Genomic DNA, 21,102 nt, shown 5'->3' on the forward strand with positions numbered 1-21,102 from the left:
ATCGACAAAGCTTTCAATGTGTGCATCTTTTTTTGAGGTGGCATGGCTGTGGTTTCCCGGGTGGAGTCCAATTAAGCCGCAGGCTCCACTCCTGGTGGTGCCCTTTTGGACATTCCTTTAAAGTTCAGCTTTGCAATCATACTGCCCCCGGAAAGCAAACACTTTGGCTTCATGGACGCTGTTTGGAGGTTCATGGGAATAACGCCGCCCGATCGCCAGTTGCCGTAATTTATTGGTGGGAAGTACGACGGTATATGATCGTGTTCGTTTTCAGATTTTGTATTTTTGGGTTTGGCTTTTACATTTTTAGTCCAGACTTTCTTGACTTCATAAGGGCATGACAAGCCTTGATCTGTGTCTCCTCCACCTCCTCCTTTTACTCCTCCACCTCTTTTGTAAATGTAGTTGCCCTTTTCCATATGTTATTTTTGGCTTCTGAGCATTTTGTCGGCTTTGGGACACCTTTTAAGGTGTTTTGTAATTGTTTTGTATGTGTTAGTATGTGTTTGTGTTTGCCTGCCATTGTTTTCAGTGTGGTTCGATGAACATTCGATGAACTTGCCTCCTGTGCGACGAACCAAAACACTAGCGGGGTGGCTCAACACTACTCATGATATATAGACGTACATTGTTAATGTTTAAACCATGCTATATATACCTGCTATCTGATGATACTGTACACTTTGTCTACTTTTTATATTCTTGTCTAATCCATACTGAGCCTGGGAGTGTCTCTGTGTGACTGATGGAATATATATGGAGATTGACAATTATTCTTTGACTGAATAGAGCTGTATGCTTATGATAAATTACCATATATGTGATGTTATTTTGTGTCTATTTTGTGCTAAATTTGGAAGTTTGGTGGAAGAGGCCGCGGACGTGGGTGTGGGGGGGCCAGCTGGTGCTGATGGTGGTGGTGCATCTGCTGGTAGTGGCAAAAGCACAATAGCAGCTAAGGCAGGAGGTGTTGAGCCTGCGACATGGTCTGTCTACGGAACGCCTGGAAGGCTACCTTTTCTGGGAGTAGGTTAACCGTTTTTAAAGCCAGAGCATGAGGAACTGGTTTTGGCTTACATTGCCGAAACAGACTCCAGCAAATATGCCCTCCTCTTCTGAAGTTTCAAAAAATGCAAGGACTGAGTCGTCAAGTGCTGGCTCCTGGTCAGGAAGAACCCCTTTCCTTGTCTCCTGCACCCCCACCAAAAGTGAATGATGCAGCAGGCCACATTTCACATTAGTCCATGTAGCTCTTTCTATCATACCATGCATGGGTTATCAAGTCAAATTGTGAATTCCCCAGTCCAAGATGAATCTGACATAGAGTGTGGGTTGCCAGGCAGGGCACTGGGGTTAATCGGTATCGGGACGGTGTCTCCCTGGGATGTGTGACAGTGGTGGTGACCCGTTCCGTGGCCCTGGGCGTCCATGCAAAGGGGTGAATTACATTTATAGGTGAATGATACGTGACGCCACCTGTGGTTTCTGAGTAGATTGACCAGCGCTGCAGTGGCGCTTCTCTGGGACAGAAGTTGTGGTGCAGCTAAGATGTAGAAGCCCTGCACAGGTATGGCCATTGTCGCAGGGCACATGAAAGAGTTGGTAGATGGTGTGCAGTGCAGGATGTAGCAGAGCCGTGTGCCAGGCGCAGGAGAAAGAGGACAGACACAGTTGTGCAGTTCCTTTACCTGTACTTGGTAAGTGCCGTCCAGGACCCAGAGTACAGATGGAGAAGGAGTTGTCAGCCTGGAAGCCAATTTGGAATTCTCTCTCGCAGATAGGTAGTGTGGCCTCCGTTCTAGCGCTTATCTGAGGTACTCGCAGTGCTGAGTTCAATGAAGTCCCCCTGCTGACTCTCTCTTGGAACTTTCTCATATGGCAGGCAGCCGTAGCCTTTTCCTTCTGGCTCCCACATGTCGCTGCAGGGGCCTCCGAGCCTTAGTTGGGTACAGAGCATCTACAGCTGCTACTTCCTCTGGTTTCTGCTGCAGGAACGTCAGTGTCCCTACAAACTCGGAGACCGGATTCCGGACCATGCGCTCAAGCTAGGAGTGAGCCTTAACTCTGCTCATCCTCCAGCTCCCCTTCTCACGTCCACACACTTCCCCTTCCCTTCACAGACTGCCCTAACTTACCTCCTCCCGACCACAGACAGCAGCTACTCAGCAGTCAGGTTCAGAGCTCTCCCTGCTGGCCTGGAGTGGGAAATGTGTTGTGTGTTGGTTTAACTGCTAGAGAGATCCTTTGTTGCTCCCAAGCATGACATCACACTCCCTAGGAGGAAGGTAATGCCACTGTGGTGACTGTACTCTTGGGGGCAAGATAGCAAGCATTTAAGGAAACCAGGATAGATGAACACAGAACTTAAGCACATGCTAAAAAGGAAGAAAAAAATGTTTATAAAATGGAAAGAGGGAGGCATATCTAAAGAAGAATATAATGCTGTCTGCAGAACCTGCAGGGCACAAATCAGATTAGCTAAAGCTGAAAATGAATTGAGGCTTGCAAGAGATGTCAAAAGCAATAATAAAGGATTTTGGGGATATGTCAAAAGTAAAAGAAAAGTCAAAGATGCTATAGGATTTTTACAGGATGAAAATGATGAAATGGTAAGACAGGATGATGAGAAGGCTGAACTTTTAAATTCCTATTTTGCATCTGTTTTCTCTCAGAAAGGAAATGTAACATCAACTGTTCTTCACTGTCCTATTAAGGGAATAGAAGAATCCAGGATATCTATAAACAGAAAGATAGTGAGGAAACACTTAGCTAACCTAAATGAATTCAAGTCTCCAGGTCCAGATGAATTACACCCCAGAGTACTGAAGGAGATAGCAGAAGAAATTTTTGAACCCCTCTCCATAATCTTTGAAAATTCTTGGAGAACAGGAGAAGTCCCAGAAGACTGGAGAAGAGCAAATGTTGTTCCTATCTTCAAAAAGGGGAAGAAGGTGGACCCAGGCAACTATAGGCCGGTGAGTCTGACTTCTATACCAGGAAAGATCTTTGAACAGATTATTAAACAACATGTATGTCAGTACCTGGATAAGAATGAAGTGATTAAACAGAGTCAGCATGGGTTTGTAACTAATAAGTCATGTCAAACTAACTTAATTTCCTTCTATGACGGAATCACTGATTGGGTGGATCAAGGAAATGCTGTAGATATAGTATATCTTGACTTCAGCAAAGCATTTGACAAAGTATCTCATACAATCCTTATTCAAAAAATGACTAAGTATGGAATGGACAAGGCAACTGTTAGGTGGATTCATAACTGGCTTAGTGATCGGACCCAAAGAGTGGTCGTAAATGGCTGCACATCCAGTTGGAAGAATGTGTCAAGTGGGGTACCACAGGGCTCTGTCCTGGGCCCTGTATTGTTCAACATCTTTATCAATGGTTTAGATGAAGGAATTGAGGGTAAACTGATTAAATTTGCTGATGACACAAAGCTAGGAGGGATAGCTAATACTAGAGAAGAGAGAGAGAGGATTCAAAAAGATATAAATAAACTGGAGAAGTGGGCAGCAACTAACAGAATGGTTTTTAACAGGGAAAAATGCAAAGTACTACATCTGGGCAATAAAAATGAAAAAAGCATATACAGAATGGGAGGAATAGGGCTAAGCAACAGCACATGTGAAAAAGACTTGGGTATACTAATAGATCACAGACTGAATATGAGTCAACAGTGTGATGCAGCAGCAAAAAAGGCAAATGCAATTCTAGGATGTATTAACAGAAACATACAGTCTAGATCACGTGAAGTCATTATTTCCCTCTACTCCTCTTTGGTCAGACCTCATCTGGAATATTGTGTCCAGTTTTGGGCACCACATTTTAAAAAAGACATCAGCAAACTGGAGCAAGTTCAGAAAAGAGCGACCAGAATGGTGACCGGTCTGCAAACCCTGTCTTATGAGGAAAGGTTGCAGGATTTGGGAATGTTTAGTTTGCAAAAGAGAAGACTGAGAGGAGACTTAATAGCTGTCTACAAATATCTAAAGGGCTGTCACATTGTAGAATCATCAACTTTATTCTCATTTGCACAAGGAAAGACTAGAAGCAATGGGATGTAACTGAATGGGAGGAGACACAGATTAGATATTAGAAAAAACTTTTTGACAGTTAGAGTGATCAATGAGTGGAACAAGCTGCCACGAGAAGTGGTGAGTTCTCCTTCAATGGAAGTCTTCAAACAGAGGCTGGACAGACATCTGACTGGGATGATTTAGCGAATCCTGCTTTGAGCAGGGGGTTGGACCAGATGGCCCAGGAGGTCCTTTCCAACTCTACGATTCTATGATTCTATGAGTGCACTGAGGCCCAGCCACTGCTAGATGATTCTGCTGGTACATTGACCCAGACCACTACATTCCCCTCGCACTCTACACAGCCTGAATGTGACCCAGATGAAACTCAGGTTACCCTTCCCATATACTGTACCACCTTACACGGTGACAAAAAGGAAGGTGCAGCTGAAAGTGCACGTTCGGCCCACCCGCCGTCAGACACACCGCCGTACTATGAGGGGCCCTGTGCCAGTGCCGTCGCGAATGAGTGGGCCCCCCCTGCTTGCTCTGGATCACAGCACTTGCAAAGTTGAAATACTTACCTCTCCCTGCTCCACCGCCATGACGTCTTCCGCGTTTCCTGACAGTGATATTCTGATCAGAGAGCGCAATGACATCACGTCTGTACGCCCAGACTAGTACAGGGATTCCCTAGCGAGGAGACTTATTTGAAGAGACTTATTTAATTGTTTTCAATGTTGGGACAGCAATTTTTGGGGAGCACTATACTCTGGAGAATGATATATGGGGCCCACCATACACTGGAGCATTCCAAAGGTGGACATCAGATACTGGAGCAGCATTTACAGGGCCCATTATACACTAGAGCATTAGAAATGGGGCCCATTATATAGAGAGCATTATTTGGGCCCATAGGACAGTGCAGCTTCATCCATGGGGACCAACATATACTGCAGCATTATGTAAAGCTCATCATATACTGTTTCAAACATTATATGGGACCAATGATTCAGTATGGTGAAATATATGGGCCTCATTACTCTGTATAGTGCACTATGCGGTGGCCATAATACTGTATGGAGTAAGATACTGTCCATTTTTGGAGCTATTGGAGAATTTAAAATGGATATCAGTCATGAGATGTAAAAAGTGAAGTATTTTTCATTGTACTATACCGCTATTTCTCTGCCGTATCGGAGTATCATGAGTTGTGGCATGTGTTAAAGGGGCACTCTTTGGCCCAGGGCACATGAAAACCTGGAGCCAGCCCTACCCCCCCACAAATTTAGCCAAATAACCCCCATTTTTCAGTGCGTAACTAGTATTATGAAGTAAATTAAGGTTGAAAAGCTTCAGTAATAAGATTTGATGTTTTTGGCATTCAAAAGGGCACTGTAGGTGTGTTTCCTGGCCTCCACTCCCTGCCGACTTTGCTTCCCCATTGACTTGCATTGGGTTTCTTGTTTCAGTCGGCCTTCGACTTTTCACAAAAATCGTCCGATTTCGTTCGACCGAACTTTTGCGAAAGTCGGGTTTCATGAAACCCGACTCGACCCAAAAAAAGGCAAAGTCGCTCAACTCTACTCACTGATCTTCCTCAGAACTGCTGGAATGAGGCATATTGGAGGGAATGCGTACAGGAGTCCTGATGTCCACTCTATCCTGAAGGCGTCTACTGCTAATGGCCTGTCTGCTGGACTTAGGGAACAGAATTTCTGAACCTTCCTGTTGGCTTTTGAGGCAAAGAGATCTATACTGGTTTTCCCCATATGTGCACTATCCATTGAAAAATGGACTCTTTTAGGGACCATTCTCCTTGCCTCAAGTGGTTCCTGCTCAGAAAATCTGCCTTCAGGTTGTCTACACCTTGGATATGCAATGCCAACAATGAGAGGAAATGGTGTTCTGCCATGATCCTCTTTGTTATCTGTATCAATGACCGAGAAAGGGTGCCCCCTGGTGGTTTACATATGCGACCGCTGTTCGGTTGTCCGATAGGACTCTCACATGGTGTCCTCTTAAGTGTGGTAACAACCCCTTAAGCTCCTTTTCGATTGCCAGAAGATCCCAATTGTTTGAGTATAGATTTCTTTCCTCCTGGGCCCAGGGATCCTGGAGCCACAACGTGTCTAGGCGAGCTCCCCACCCCCAAGGACTGGCATCCGTTGTGAGCACCTTGGAGGCTGTGTATGTCCAGGGTACTCCTCTCGGAGATGACTCTATCTGTGACTGAAGTACAGAGTCTGGGAGGGTGAGCTATCGCTCTAACTGTCCCTTAAATTCCAGGTCGTTCTGCAGCACACACCATTGCACTTCCCTTGTATGGAACTGGGCCCATTTCACCGCTGGTATGCAGGAGGTTAGAGACCCCAACACCGACATGGCCCTTCTCAAGGTCATTTCTGGCTTTTTTCATTGTTGTTACAATTAATTCTTTGATCTTTTCCTCTTTCTCCTCTGGGAGGCGACACTCCTCCACCACCGAGTCCACCGTTAGCCCCAAGAAATTCTGGATCATTGCTGGTTCCAGCTTGGATTTTTTGAGGTTCAGCTGCCATCCCAGTGTCTGTAGTGTTTCCATCACTATTCTGACTTGTTCTTGACAGTGAGGAAATTTCTTCCCACTATCAAGAAGTCGTCCAGATATGGTATCACCACAGTATCTTTTTCGCTGAGATGCGTTGTGACCTCTGCAATCAATTTTGTAAAAACTCGAGGGGCTATCGCTACCCCAAAGGGCAGAGCCCTGTACTGAAAATGACGCCACTGTGACCCCATCTGGACTGCCACCCTGAGATATTTGCGATCTTGTTGCCTGATCGGGACGTGGTAATAAGCATTCTTGAGGTCCAGGACTGCCATATAACACTGAGGAAAGAGGAGTTTTACTGCTGACCTTATTGTCTCCATCTTGAAAGATGGGATTATCAGATACCTGTTGAGGCCTTTCAGATTTATAATTGTCCTCCAGGAATTGTCTGTTTTTTTAATAAGAAATAGCGGGGCGTAAAAACCTTCCCTTCCAGACTCTCTTGTTTTTCTTGAGAGGACTGTACTGGAGTCTGCATGTATCTTCGTGGTGGCCAGTGGTGGAAACTTAACTCCAGACCTGATCACACAATTTGCCTGATCCAGGTGCTCGATGATATCCTCTCCCAGGCTTGGAGGAAGTGGGAAAGCCTCCCTCCCATCTGAGAAGGACCATCACTGGGAGAGTTTTTTGGTGTCTTTGGAGGGCTTGCCAAAGTAGAAGCCTCCCCCTCCTCTGGATCACTTGTCAGAGTTGTTTCTGTCTCGATCCTTGTACTGCTGTCTTCTGAACTTCCGGCCCTCCTGAAAGGATCTCCGAAAGGCCTGAAATGGCTGTTTTGGAAAATTTTTCTTCTTGTCGCCGGCTTTTTCCCACACGTCATCCAATGCCGATCCAAACAAGAAATTTCCCTCACACGGCAGAGAGCAGAGTCTCATCTTTGCCTGTGTGTCTCCCGGCCAGCATATGAGCCATACCGCATGGCATCCCACATTAGCCAAAGCTGCTGATTTTGCTGCTAGCCTTGCTGAATCTGCTGAAGCCTCAGCAACAAAAACTGCCGCTGCTCTTATGGCCGGTATTGCTTCTAGGATAGTCTCCCTGGGGACGCTGATCCTCCAGGTTATCAACCCATATTTTTAGGGATCTACTGTAGCTACACAAGTGGCCGCGTTGGCCAGCCTTAGTGCCCCAGCTGAGGCCTCCCAGGCCACCTTAAGACAACTATCTGTCTTTCTGTCCAGGGGTTCCTTTGGGACCCCAAATCCTCGAAGTGTAGGGAGGACTTTCTGGCGACTTTTGAGATCGCTACGTCAGTCTTTGGAGTCCTATCCCAGGATGATGATGCCTCTTCATCAAAAGGGTAACTCCTTTCAGGGAATTGATGATCTGGGACTTCTTCACTGGTTTTTCCCATTCCCTTTTAGTGAGTCCTTGCAGTTGTTCGTTAATAGGGAAGGCTCTACGTTTTTTCTTTTGCAAGCCGCCGAACATGAGTTCCTAGGCCGTCTTTTTTGCTCTCTCATCTACCAGCCCCATGGTAGACTGGACTGCTTTTATAAGTTTGTCTGTAGCTTCCTCTGGGAATGTATCTTCCTCATCAGAGCTACTTTCTGAGTAGCGAGATCTATCTGAGTCCTCCTCTGATCCTGTGGATTCCTCCTGAGAGACCAACGAGGGGCTGGACCTATCTCTTGCTTTGCTATCCGTATCCGTTGTCTGTAAAGCCCTCACATTCTCCTTTTTTTTAATTAATTGATCACCTGGCTGATCCTCCACCTGCTGGCTGCATGCGCTTCCTGGATCTATCCCCATGCATGCACACTATGTCTGGCTTGTGTGCACACCCGGTAGCCACTACCAGTGCGCGCTGATCTCCTCCCAGTGCGTGGCCCCAAGGACCGGACCAGTGCACCGGACTACCTCCAGGTGCGCGCTCCCTTCCTACGCTACGGAAAACTGTCCTGGCTAGTCCCTGGTGCACTTGGCTGCCGGCCTATTCTCGGCGCTCTCCATGACACCAGGCACCGCTGCTTCATCTGGAGGGAGCGATCGCGCTGCCCTTTCTCAGCGCCATGACACCCAGTGCCGCTACCCTCTCCATACCTGTGGACCCCACCTGGCGGGAGCAATCATGCTGCTGGCCACCACTGAGTCCTGCAGGTACACTCTTTCATTCTTTTTCAATGCTGGCCTGACGTCTTGGGCTCAATAAGGAGGGTAGATACGTAAATGTGGCCTCCGAGGAGTCTTACTTCGCCAGGGCACCGATGTGCCTCACGGGCTGCATGGCCACCATACGTCAACAGGGAGGGCACAGTAACACATGACCTCCGAGGACCTTAGAATAACGTGAGGTTTTGTCGGCATCAGGAAGGGTGCAACGAATGTGTCCTCTGAGGCTCCAATCTTCACCGGGCATTGCCTCACTGGCTGTGGCCATGCATTCGCTCAGGGGGTCATGGGAATACATGGCCCCTGAGGTGACTACTGGTAACTGGTGACGGATGCAGAAGACCCATGCCTGCCAATAACCATCCGACCCAGGCCCAGGCATCCTCTTCTTTCATCAAGAGTCTTCATCTTGAGGGTTCCCCATCAAGGACAGGAAACCAACTGATGCAGAGAGAGGAGCCGCTCCTTTTATCTTGAAGTTTTCCTGTCCTTGAAGGGTGGATCCCCTCTCTCGTGGTGCCGTCATGTATAATGGAAAAAACTGTACTCTTCTCTCCAGTATACCTGTATCTCCAGATTCAGCTTCCACTGTGCACTTCCCAGGCGACGACGGTCCCAATTTCAGGCAACACACAGCAATGGAGACACAGTCCAAGTTAACTTTAACACTTTACTGAGTACTTCACACGTTACATCCACAGTTGGTACATAGTGACATTTAATGGTTTCCTCATCTTTCCCTTTCTGGCTGTCGCTTCTGTGCAGTACATTACCGGACTGGATTGTCCTAGACTGCTCCCCAGTTCCTTCCTGGCCTGATCTCGCCATGATGGCAATTCCTTCTGCCTGTTTCACCCCAGACTCAAAATCATCAGTCACCAGGTTTGGTTGCCTCTGATAAAGCACCCGGCTCATCTCGTTGAAGCTCCAACTTCCTTCATCTCAGCTGTCCAACTGACTCCTGCCCTAAAAGGATCTGCCCAGGCGATAAGTCGCCACATGTTTCCTTTCCTACACTGGTCCACTGCTATGACACACAGTGGCCGTGGGTAACATGGGCTGCTGTGCTTGAATGTTGTGTGGCTGCCAAGCTGTCCAGGCCTATAGCCCTTGTGGACACTAGGGCACCCTGGCCCCATCTAACCTAACTTCTTACAAGCTTCCCTCTTACTACCCAGCAGCCCTCCTACAGTTAACCCTCTATAAACTTTCTATCAGCTATACATATAAGGCCCACTAGTATGCCCCCCATCTAGTGGCCCGCAACAGAACAACACTTACACGTAGCTATAGAAACTATATACTAAAGTGCCCTCCTCTAATGTCCCCCAAAAAGGATGCACTGACGCCCTATCTGTACATGAATATGGTCACACATATTATACAATATTATATTAAAGGGAATCTGTCACCCTTTTTTTACCCTGCCGGCATTGACATCAGGGGCTTATCGACAGCATTCTGTAATGCTGTAGATAAGCCCCCGATGTAAACTGAAAGATAAGAAAGACACGTTAGATTATACTCACCGGAGGGGGCGGTCCGGTCCGGCTCCTCCCATCTTCATACGATGACATCCTCTTCTTCCCTTCCTGTAGTTGCTCCGGCGCAGGTACACTGCTCTGCCCTGTTGAGAGCAGAGAAGAGTCCTGCAGTGCGCAGGCGTCGGGAGAGGTCTGGCGCATGTGCACTGCAGTATTCTGCTCTGCCCTCAATAGGGCAGAGCACTGCGCCTGCGCTGGAGCCACTACAGGAAGGGAAGAAGAGGATGGCATAGCATGAAGATGGGAGGCGCCGGACCGGACCGCGACACCCATCGGATCGGACTGCCCCCTCCGGTGAGTATAATCTAACGTGTTTTTCTTATCTTTCAGGTTACATCGGGGGCTTATCTACAGCATTACAGAATGCTGTAGCTAAGCCCCTGATGTCAATGCCGGCAGCTGATAGGGCAATAAAAGGGTGACAGATTCCCTTTAAAGGAACAAAGGAAACATAGAACAGTCCTATACAGAATGGTAACACAGATGTACTTGTGGCAATACAATAAGAGATGAGCAATAATACATATTTCTATGTAGCAGTACCACAGGCATTTATCATAGACATTATCATTTAGCAATATGTACATATTAACATATGAAGGGTAATCAGAGGAAGGAAAGCAAGAAAGACTTTACATCTCACTCCCTTACACTCCTTCTTTCCTTGAACTTGGTCGTCCTCGACCAAGGCAATATACAAAAGCCACTAAAAAAACCTTTTTTTCAACCACAGAAAAACCACAAGTCATTTGTCTTAATGTAAGCTGCATCTGGTATGCACTGCAGTTCATGATGCACAGGCAACATTCCTGGTTCCAAGTCCTCCAGGATAGGTGTTCCTCCTTTCCTTGAGGTGAGTACAGTCTTTCTAGGGGTCTCCGGTTAGGAAGACAGTCTTTTTTCTAGCAAAATGGGAGAAACGGGCACAACAAAAAAACAAAAGCGTCCATAGGCTCCATATATTCTGCCTAGCTCGCAGTCCTCTAGGCCGAAATTGTCACAGTCCTGTCAGTGCCGGCGTGCAGCCACTGCTGAGCAGGGACTCAACCACACTGCAGGGGGGCCTGGGGTCAGATACGGCCGGGAAGCTCAGGCAAACAGGGCCTGGAGACGCTGAAGTTAGCAGGCAGTGAAGGACCTACGGTCATGTGACTGCAAGGGGTGGGGCTTAGCGTCCTGCTGCCAGAGATCGGCAGGACACAACTACAGGAATGCTCAGGTCAGACAAACAGGGGTCATACACAGAGATAGCAGTAAATTACCAGGGATGAAACAGAACGGATAGTCGGGGCCAGGTAGCGGTCAAAGCCAAACAGACATAGAAGGTACCAAGCAGAATCCAACAAGCAGTATCCAGAGAACAGATCGAGTTGAAACCAAAGTATCAGGCAAACAAGAACACAGCACAAACACACTCAGGGGTCAACACACTCTGTCAAGGGCAAAAGTATAACTGACGGGGATTGGAGCTTCCTGAGGCTCTAAAAAGCTTTCCCAGAACCAAGGAGAGGCCACAATAATAAGCCCCAGGTGTGCAGGTAAGAGCCTGCACTGAGATCATAACATTTAACCCCAGAAGTGCAGGTCCACCAGCACTGGTTCCAGACATTAACCCCAAGCGTGCGGGTCCAACACGCACTGGGATCATGACAGTACCCCCCTCTTAACAAGGGGGCCTCTGGACCTCCAGGCTTACCTGGGTACCTAGCATGGAAAGCCCGAACCAGGCGATCCGCATGCATCAACCGGGCCGGCACCCAGGACCTGTCCTCCGGCCCATGCCCCTTCCAATGAACCAACCTGGAATCTACGATATGATCAATCTCATATTCCACATGTCCCTCAACCAAAACCAGAGGAGCAGCGGACTCGGACTCTCCCCGGACTGCTTCAAACGGTTTCAGTAGAGATCTATGGAAGACGTTAGGGATCTTGAAAGAGTGTGGAAGACACAGCCTGTACGCCACTGGATTGATTTTTTCCCCAATCTTGTATGGGCCAATGAATTTGGGGCCCAACTTGGCTGAAGGAATCTTCAACTTAATGTTTCGCTGGAGAGCCAAACTTTCTCTCCAACCTGAAACGTGGGGCCAGGTGTTCGTTTCCTGTCCGCAAAAAACTTATACCTGCCTTGAGACCTAGATATATTCTGCTGGACTTCCGCCCACATATTTTTTAATCACTGAACAGAGCCCTCAGCCCCGGGACACCCCAAATTCAGCCGAGAAAACTCACCAAAATGAGGACTGAACCCATAGTTGATTGTTATGAATGGGTCACCGAGGAGAAAAAAAACAAAACAAGCTAAGCCACAGAAAACCAGAGAAGTTGGTAACTATGCAGATTGCAGATCCCTGATCTTACCACACAACTAGCAGTAGCCGTGGAGCGTGCCTACGATGTTCCTAGACGCCTCGTCATGGCCGGAGGACTACATAAGCCTAAAGCAAGAAAAGGGAAAACTAACTGCCCCAGAGCAGACCCCAAAGGAATAGATAGCCGCCACACATGTATTGACGATGAAACAAGATGAAGGCACAAACACAGGCAGGAAAATAGGCTGAGCAAATGATGGGGCCCAAACTAACTAGACAGGAAAGGAAAGGAAAGACACTGTCTGCAACCTGCAAAAAAACCCTACAAAAATAATGTCCAACACTTCTGATAGCAAAATTAACCCTGAAGTCACTAGACTTCTCCCACTATATCAGCACTCTGGAATATTCTGAGACAGAGCAAAAAGAGACCGAACTAGTAAGGGACAAAAAGAAAATTGGCAAAATACTGATAAATAAGAGTGGAAATTCAGCTCAGCCCCCAGTCGGGGCTGGCAGACCACACAAAAAACTGAACAGACCAACAAAATCAAGTGTGAACATTAGCAGAAAAACTTAGCTTAGAGGACTGGAACAGAGTTGAAAACCAAGAGCTGACAAGCCAGAAGGAATCACCAGCAACTGAAAAGGGGCGTCGGCTGTCTTAAATCCAATTTGAGAATCCTGAGATCCAATCGTCATCCTCATTCTCAGGTGGCAGATCTCCACCAATCAAACCAGCCGCACCACCTCCCGAACCAGAGAATGAACTCACAACAGTTGATCAAGAAAGGAGACATACCCATGGATTGACTCACCTGACTACTTAAGGCAAATTCAGCCAACGGCAGTACATCACACCAGTCATTCTGTCTATCAGAAGTCAGACATCTCAGGATCTGTTCCAGAGACTGATTAGTGCGTTCTGTCTGACCATTGCTGTCAGGATGGTATGCAGACGAAAAAGACAGAGACATCCCTAATTTTTTGCAGAAAGCACGCCAAAACTTAGCCACAAACTGCACACCACGATCAGACACCACATTCAGGGGTACCCCATGGAACCGGACCACATACTGCACAAACAATCTGGATAAAGTCTCATCTGAAGGTAGTGCGGACAGGGGTACAAAATGAGCCTGCTTTGAAAATCTGTCCACCACTACCCTTACCACCGTATTACCCCTGGATGAAAGAAGATTGGTAGCAAAATCCATGGACAGGTGGGTCCATGGTCTTTCAGGAACTGCCAAGGGCATCAGCTCCCCTGCCGGCCAGCTATGAGAGCTTTTAGAATGAGCGCAGACCCCACAACCAGAAATGAATTTTTGTTATGTCAGAACCAAGGGTAGGCCACCAAAAGATCCTAGCCACCGCCAGACGTGTGGCTGATATACCAGGGTGAGCACTCAGCTTGGATTCATGGAACTCCTGCAAGAGTTTAAGGCGAAGTTGCTCTGGGACAAACAACTTGCCCCCTGGCTTGGCCACAGGAGCCAGCGACTGGGCCCCCTCAATCTCCCGTTCCAATTCAGACGAGATCCCTGCTAACACAACCCCAGGGTGAAGAATGGAGGACGGTGGCTCAGGGGAAGACACAGGATGAAAACTGCGAGATAAGGCGTCAGCCTTGACATTCTTTGACCCTGGATGAAATGTAATAGTAAACTGAAAATGGGAAAAAAAGCAACCAACGGGCCTGTCTGGGCGTTAGTCTTTTAGCAGACTCAATGTATGACAAATTTTGGTGATCGGTGATCATCACAGTAACCGGGTGACTGGCCCCCTCCAAAAAGTGCCTCCAATCCTCAAACGCCAACTTGACCGCAAGAAGCTCTCTATTGCCTGCATCGTAATTTCTTTCAGCAGCAGAGAACTTCCTGGAAAAGAAAACACATGGCCTGAGGTTGGTTAGAGTGGCAGGCCCTTGGGACAACACTGCCCCCACCCCCACCTCAGAGGCGTCCACCTCCACAACAAATGGTTTGGATGGATCTGGCTGCACTTACACAGGAGCAGACATAAAGCATTTTTTCAGAGTCGCAAAGGCCTCTTTCGCGAGCGAGGACCAATTTCTCACATCTGCAGCTTTGCATGTTAGATCTGTGAGTGGTTTCACCACCTGTGAAAACCCCCAAATAAATTTGCGGTAATAATTGGCGAACCCCAAGAAGCGCTGAAGACCCTTAAGATCTTGGGGCTGCACCCAATCCGCAATGGCCTGCACCTTCTTGGGGTCCATGTGAAAACCCTCACAGGACACAATTAATCCCAAAAAAGACAATTTCTGATCAAAAAACACACATTTCTCCAATTTGGCAAACAGATGATTTTCCCTCAGTCTTTGGAGAATGGTTCGTACATGATTCAGATGAGATTGACTGTCGGGAAAGTATATCAGAATATCATCTAAGTAGATAACAACAAAACGACCAATGAGGTCCGAGAATACTACGTTGATGAAATTCTGAAATATGGCGGGGGCATTGGTAAGACCAAACGGCATGACTAAATTTTCAAACGGTCCCTCGGACGTGAGGAACGGCTTTTTCCATTCACCCCCCTCCCGGACCCTTATCAAATTATATGCCCCCCGAAGATCCAGTTCAGAGAACCATTTTGCCCCTGATAGTTGGTTACACAAATGGGGAATCAACAAAAGGGGTACGTATTCTGTACAGTAATCTTACTAAGCTCACGAAAATCGAGACAGGGACGTAAACCGCCATCTTTTTTCTTTACAAAAAAAAATCTGCCGCCACAGGTGAGACTGAGGGACGTATGTGTCCCTTGCGAAGACTCTCAGCAATGTAATCCTTTATAGCTAAGTGCTCAGGGCCAGATAAATTAAACAGACGGGCTTTGGGCAATTTAGCCCCCGGGACTATCTCGATAGCGCAGTCAAAGGGTCTATATGGCGGCAACGTCTCGGCCTCGCTTTCAGAGAATACATCTTCGAAGTCTTTCAGGTACTCCGGAATACCTTCCAGCTCGACAGATGACACAGACACAGATTTAACAGGTTCAACCAGCAGTGCAGATTTATCACATAACTTAGAATCATTAAACCCCCATTGAACAATCTCCCCCGTTTTCCAGTTAATAACTGGGTTATGGTGTTGTAACCAGGGCATGCCCAACACCAACCCTGCTGGTAGATTGTCCAGAACCAAACAACTTAAGTTTTCCACATGAGTAGCGCCCACTCTGAGCGAAAACAAATCAGACAAAAAGAGAATTCCCTCTTTAGTGAGGGGGAGGAGTCAATGGCCACCACCATGATCCAAACCTTGAGCCTAGCTGTCCCTATCTTGCAGCATGTGACCAATTGGGAGTCAATAAGATTGATGGATGATCCACAGTCCACGGAGGCTGTAGAGGAAAAAGAACAACCGTCCACTAACAGTTCCACATGAAGCAAAACCTTAGAAAACGAGGAAAAGGGTACCTGAGGGTCTGAGTAGTCTCCCCGCTGACTACCCAGACCTAGTCGTTTCCCGCCGACCGGGTCAAGGATGGGCAATCAGGACACTCCCTTTTCCACTGTCCCGTTTTACCTCAGTAGCAGCATAACTGCTTTACCCTCTGGCGTTTTCTCTCCTTATCCTTCAGGGAGAGAGCGCCTACGTCCATGAGCTCAGAGACAGTCTCTTTTCCACTGGGGAACAATGGAGTCTCCACCTGCATCACTCCCCTTGCCCACAACCTGTGGCCCATCCGGACGGCCTGGGTCATGGTGTCCTCGAGAGAGTTAGGTGGGGGATGTAACGCCAAGGCATCCTGCAGCCGCTCGGACAAGCCTCTGCAAAAGAGTCGTCGAAGCGCGGCATCATCCCAAGAGACCTCTGCGGCCCAGCGGCAGAATTCAGTACAAAACCACTCAGCCGAGTGTTTCCCCTGACAGACACTCATCACCATGTCCTCTGCCAATCGTACTCGGTCTGGCTCATCATATATGTGCCCGAGGGCCTCAAAAAATTCATTCACCGACACTCTCTCAGGGGCAGTGGGAGGAAGGGAAAAAGCCCAAGCTTTTGGGGACCCTCTTAATAAGGACATAATGACCCCTACCTTCTGGCTTTCATCCCCACAGGAACGTTGTCTCAAACTAAAAAAAGTTTGCAACTCTCCATGAAGATCCTGAACTCCATTTTGTTCCCAGAAAAGAAGTCAGGCAGTTTAACAGATAGTTCCGGGGACACCAGAACAACATCACTTGCCCCAGCCCCCAGAGACCAAGCAGATAAAGCCCCCCGCACTGTCTCAGAAACCTGCTCCTGAGAACGAGCAAGAGCTTGCTGCTCCAGAGATAAACCCTGAAACATCTGACTCAGATTTTTCATCTGTTCAGCCAGAGACTGTATGGTATCCATAATTCTCTGCACAAAAAAAACCCAAAAAACTTAATGGTCAGTTATAATGTCACAGTCCTGTCAGTGCCGGCATTCAGCCACCGCTGAGCAGGGACTCACCCACACTGCAAGGGGGCCCGGGGTCAGATATGGCCGGGAAGCTCAGGCAAACAGGACTTGGAGATGCTGAAGTTAGCAAGCAGTGAAGGACCTACGGTCATGTGACTGCAATGGGCGGGGCTTAGCATCATACTGCCAGAGATCGGTAGGACACAACTACAGGAATGCTCAGGTCAGACAAACGGGGGTCATACACAGAGATAGCAGTAAATTACCAGGGATGAAACAGAACGGATAGTCGGGGCCAGGTAGCGGTCAAAGCCAAACAGACATAGAAGGTACCAAGCAGAATCCAACAAGCAGTATCCAGAGAACAGATCTAGTTGAAACCAAAGTATCAGGCAAACAAGAACACAGCACAAACACACTCAGGGGTCAACACACTCTGTCAAGGGCGAAAGTATAACTGACGGGGATTGGAGCTTCCTGAGGCTCTAAAAAGCTTTCCCAGAACCAAGGAGAGGCCACAATAATAAGCCCCAGGTGTGCAGGTAAGAGCCTGCACTGAGATCATAACATTTAACCCCAGAAGTGCAGGTCCACCAGCACTGGTTCCAGACATTAATCCCAAGCGTGCGGGTCCAACACGCACTGGGATCATGACAGAAATCACATACCGAAACAGCTAACATTGCTTTATCTTCAGCGTCGCCCAAAGGTCGAACTACTTCTGCTTAACGTGAGTGGGAAAAACTTCTTCTAGAGGAGCTACAGTGCCCACAGGGAGGTGGAACAGTCCCAGTGCTCCAAACAAGATGCAGCAGACATAACACATGATAATTTCTAAATTTCAATAGCATGCACCGCGTGTCACTCTCTCATAAGCCATCTCTACAGCCACAGAAAATGTAATTGGTGCCATTGAAGCGCCGTCAGGTTCCCGGGACCCGGCTGATGTTTGGGCCTGCACTGACTCCGGTAAGAGGCCCATGTCAACCTCATCATAATGGGTAAGCGCAACCGCTTAATACCTGCGAGGACAGTCTGCCTTAAAGAAGGAAACCCGGTCTCCCTTGTTTAGAAATCGCCCAAATTTTATGGACTCCACATTGACACACACCTTGGCGTCCGTTCCTTCCTTCCATATGAAGTTGCAGCTCCGAGCGGTGTCAGTATACACCAACCAGCCGCTGGTGCGTCATCCTTCCAGAGCACCCCTGCCAGGCTGCTGCAGTTCTCTCCAAACCTCCTTCTCCCGCTGCTTCTTGTCGTTGATCAGCCCTTCCACCCAAGTGGCCTGCCTGGGTGTGGGGAAGGGATCCTCTGTGGCCGGGCGGGAATGTGTGGCCCCCAGAGCTGCGGCTGAGTGGGAAACCGGCTGGGCCTCTGACAGCTGAGGCGAAAGCACTGGCTCCCCAATGGGTATGTGAGGGCATATGACGGCCTCTGGGACAGAACTTTGCGGGGAGGGCCCACCTTACGGGGTTGGAGGCAAGAGCGCACTCACCCGTTCTGATGGGGCTGAGATGGACGCGGCTCCCAGAACGCTGGTTCCGTCCTCGGGAACGCCCATGCATCTGACGGTTTACTGGCTCACCGATTCGTATGCAACCTCCTGCCACAGTTCCTCCTGGGTAGCTATCAGTTCCAATCCTCACTGAGCTAACAGTGGGGACTCCAGTTCACCTGATCCTGAGGCCTGACGCTGCACCATTGGTTCCTCACATCCAGTATCCCGCATCCAGAAAGATGGTAACTCCATCAGCTGGATACTCCGGGGTCGAGGCAGCTCTACAGATGGGCAGCTAGGGGTCTCCGCTGAATCCTCGCTGACTGCAGGAGGCTGGGCTCTCGCTCTTTCTTGCCTCCACCTCCACTCGATGCGGCCCACATCTTGGCAGCTACGGGTGCACAAGTGCTGCATCGTGGCCGTTCAATTGTACAACATGGCGCTGCACAGCTCCTTCCGGGGTTTTCTTCAGAGTCTTGCCCATCACCAGGTGGGACTGCTTCCAGCTGCCCCTCCCCTCCATGGTTGGTCTGTGGCGGGGGCGAGACCTTCTTCTCTTCATTCGCACCCACCAGGAGTGGAGCGGGGCATATTGAAAGGCAACTTTTGGCACCAAGAGGTGATGGCAAAAACCACGAAGGATGCGGTTTTCATTGTTGTTTGCTTCTTCATTTTCACTGCCATCTTGGTCACAGTAGCAATGTCAGATTTTCTTTCCCAAATGGTCAAATGCAATTCAGTAGTCAAGTCCAGTGTTGTCACAAAATTGGTGTTAGGCAAATCCAGGGTCTCTTGCACAATTTCTTCTTCAGTTATAACAGCTGCCTGCTTTTTCTAATGGGCATCTTCCAGGGGCACAGCAGTCACACACACATCTTCATCATCATTTCTTCCAGCATATCCTCCGCATTGTGAGGTAGTCGCATCCTGACGACTATGCCAAATATAAGGGAGGGACAGGACTGTAGTCGTGACCTGAATAACTGCAATATCTATTCCAGTCCTTCCCCTACAGAAAACTGTACTCTTCTCTCCAGCATAACTGAATCTCCAGATTCAGCTTCCTCTAGGCACTTCCCAGGCAATGATGGTCCCTCTTTCAGGCGACCCCCAGCAATGGAAAAACAGTCCAAGTTAACTTTAACACTTTCTTTACTGAGTATTTTGCACGTTACATCTACAGTTGGTACATCGTGACATTTAATGGTTTTCTCATCTTTCCTTTTCTGGCTGTCACATCTATGCAGTACACGCCCGGACCGGACCATCCTAGACTGCTCCCTCGAAATCATCAGTCACCAGTTTTGGTTGCCTCTGGTAAAGCATCCGGCCTGTCTGTATCGATCTCGTTCAAGCTCCATCTTCCTTCATCTCAGCTGCCCAACCGACTCCTGCCCTAAAAGCATCTGCCCAGGCGATAAGTCACCACATCTTTCCTTTCCTGCACTGGCCCACTGCTATGACACACAATGTGACCTGCTGCGCTTGAACGCTGTGTGGCTGCCAAGCTGTCCGGGCCTATAGCCCATGTGGACACTAGGGCACCCTGGCCCCATCTAGCCTAACTTCCTACAACCTTCCCTTTTACTACCCGGCAGCACCTCCTACAATTAACCCTCTATAAACATCCTATCAGCTATACCTATAAGGCCCGTTAGTCTGCTCCCTATCTAGTGGCCCTCAACAGAACTACACTTACCCGTATATATAGAAACTATATAATAAACTGCCCTCCTCTAATGTCCCCCAAAAGGATGCACTCACTTATCATAACTGTACATGAATATAGTCCCACATATTATACATTATTATATTAAAGTAACACAAGGTAATATAGAACAGTCCTCTACAGAATAGTAACACAGATGTACTTGTGGCAATACCATAAGAGATGAGCGATAACACATTTTTCTATGTAGCAGTACCGCAGGCATTTATCATAGACATTATCAATTAGCAATATATACATATTAACATACGAAGGGTAATCTGAGGAAGGGAGGCAAGAAAGACATTACATCTCACCCCCTTACAGAAGCATTAGAGATAAAGCAAGATGCTCTTCCTCCTAATGCACAATTATGAGCAGCCTATCGCATAAATCATGCCTAGTTAATGTTGCTATTTTGAAAGCAAATCAGAAATGCAAGTCATCTAAAATAATTATTTTGCACAACTATGTAATATAATTGTTTTTATTTTATAATTAAAAGTATGGTTCAAAGAAAAAACATAATTCTATGTGTTATACTTTTAGCATTGTAACTGGAAAGTGAGGTGCCACAAGGATTGCTTCTATTTGCCCACTATCAACACCAATCATAGTAGCCCACTAAAGAATTGACACAGATACTGTGATTGGGTAAACAAATGGTCACAGCTAGTGTTGAGCATTCCGATACCGCAAGTATCGGGTATCGGCCGATACTTGCTGTATCGGAATTCCGATACCGACTTCCGATATTTTTTCAATATCGGAATTCGGCATCGGAATCGGAAGTTCAGTTGATTGACGGCCTGACGTCATCATGATGCGCGGTGTGTGCGCATCATGATGCGCCGTCATTTCGGGCCTTCCG

The sequence above is a fragment of the Dendrobates tinctorius genome, unplaced genomic scaffold (assembly GCF_039654945.1).
Source record: "Dendrobates tinctorius isolate UK_male_01 unplaced genomic scaffold, ASM3965494v1 ptg000030l, whole genome shotgun sequence".
NCBI classification, from domain to species: domain Eukaryota; kingdom Metazoa; phylum Chordata; class Amphibia; order Anura; family Dendrobatidae; genus Dendrobates; species Dendrobates tinctorius.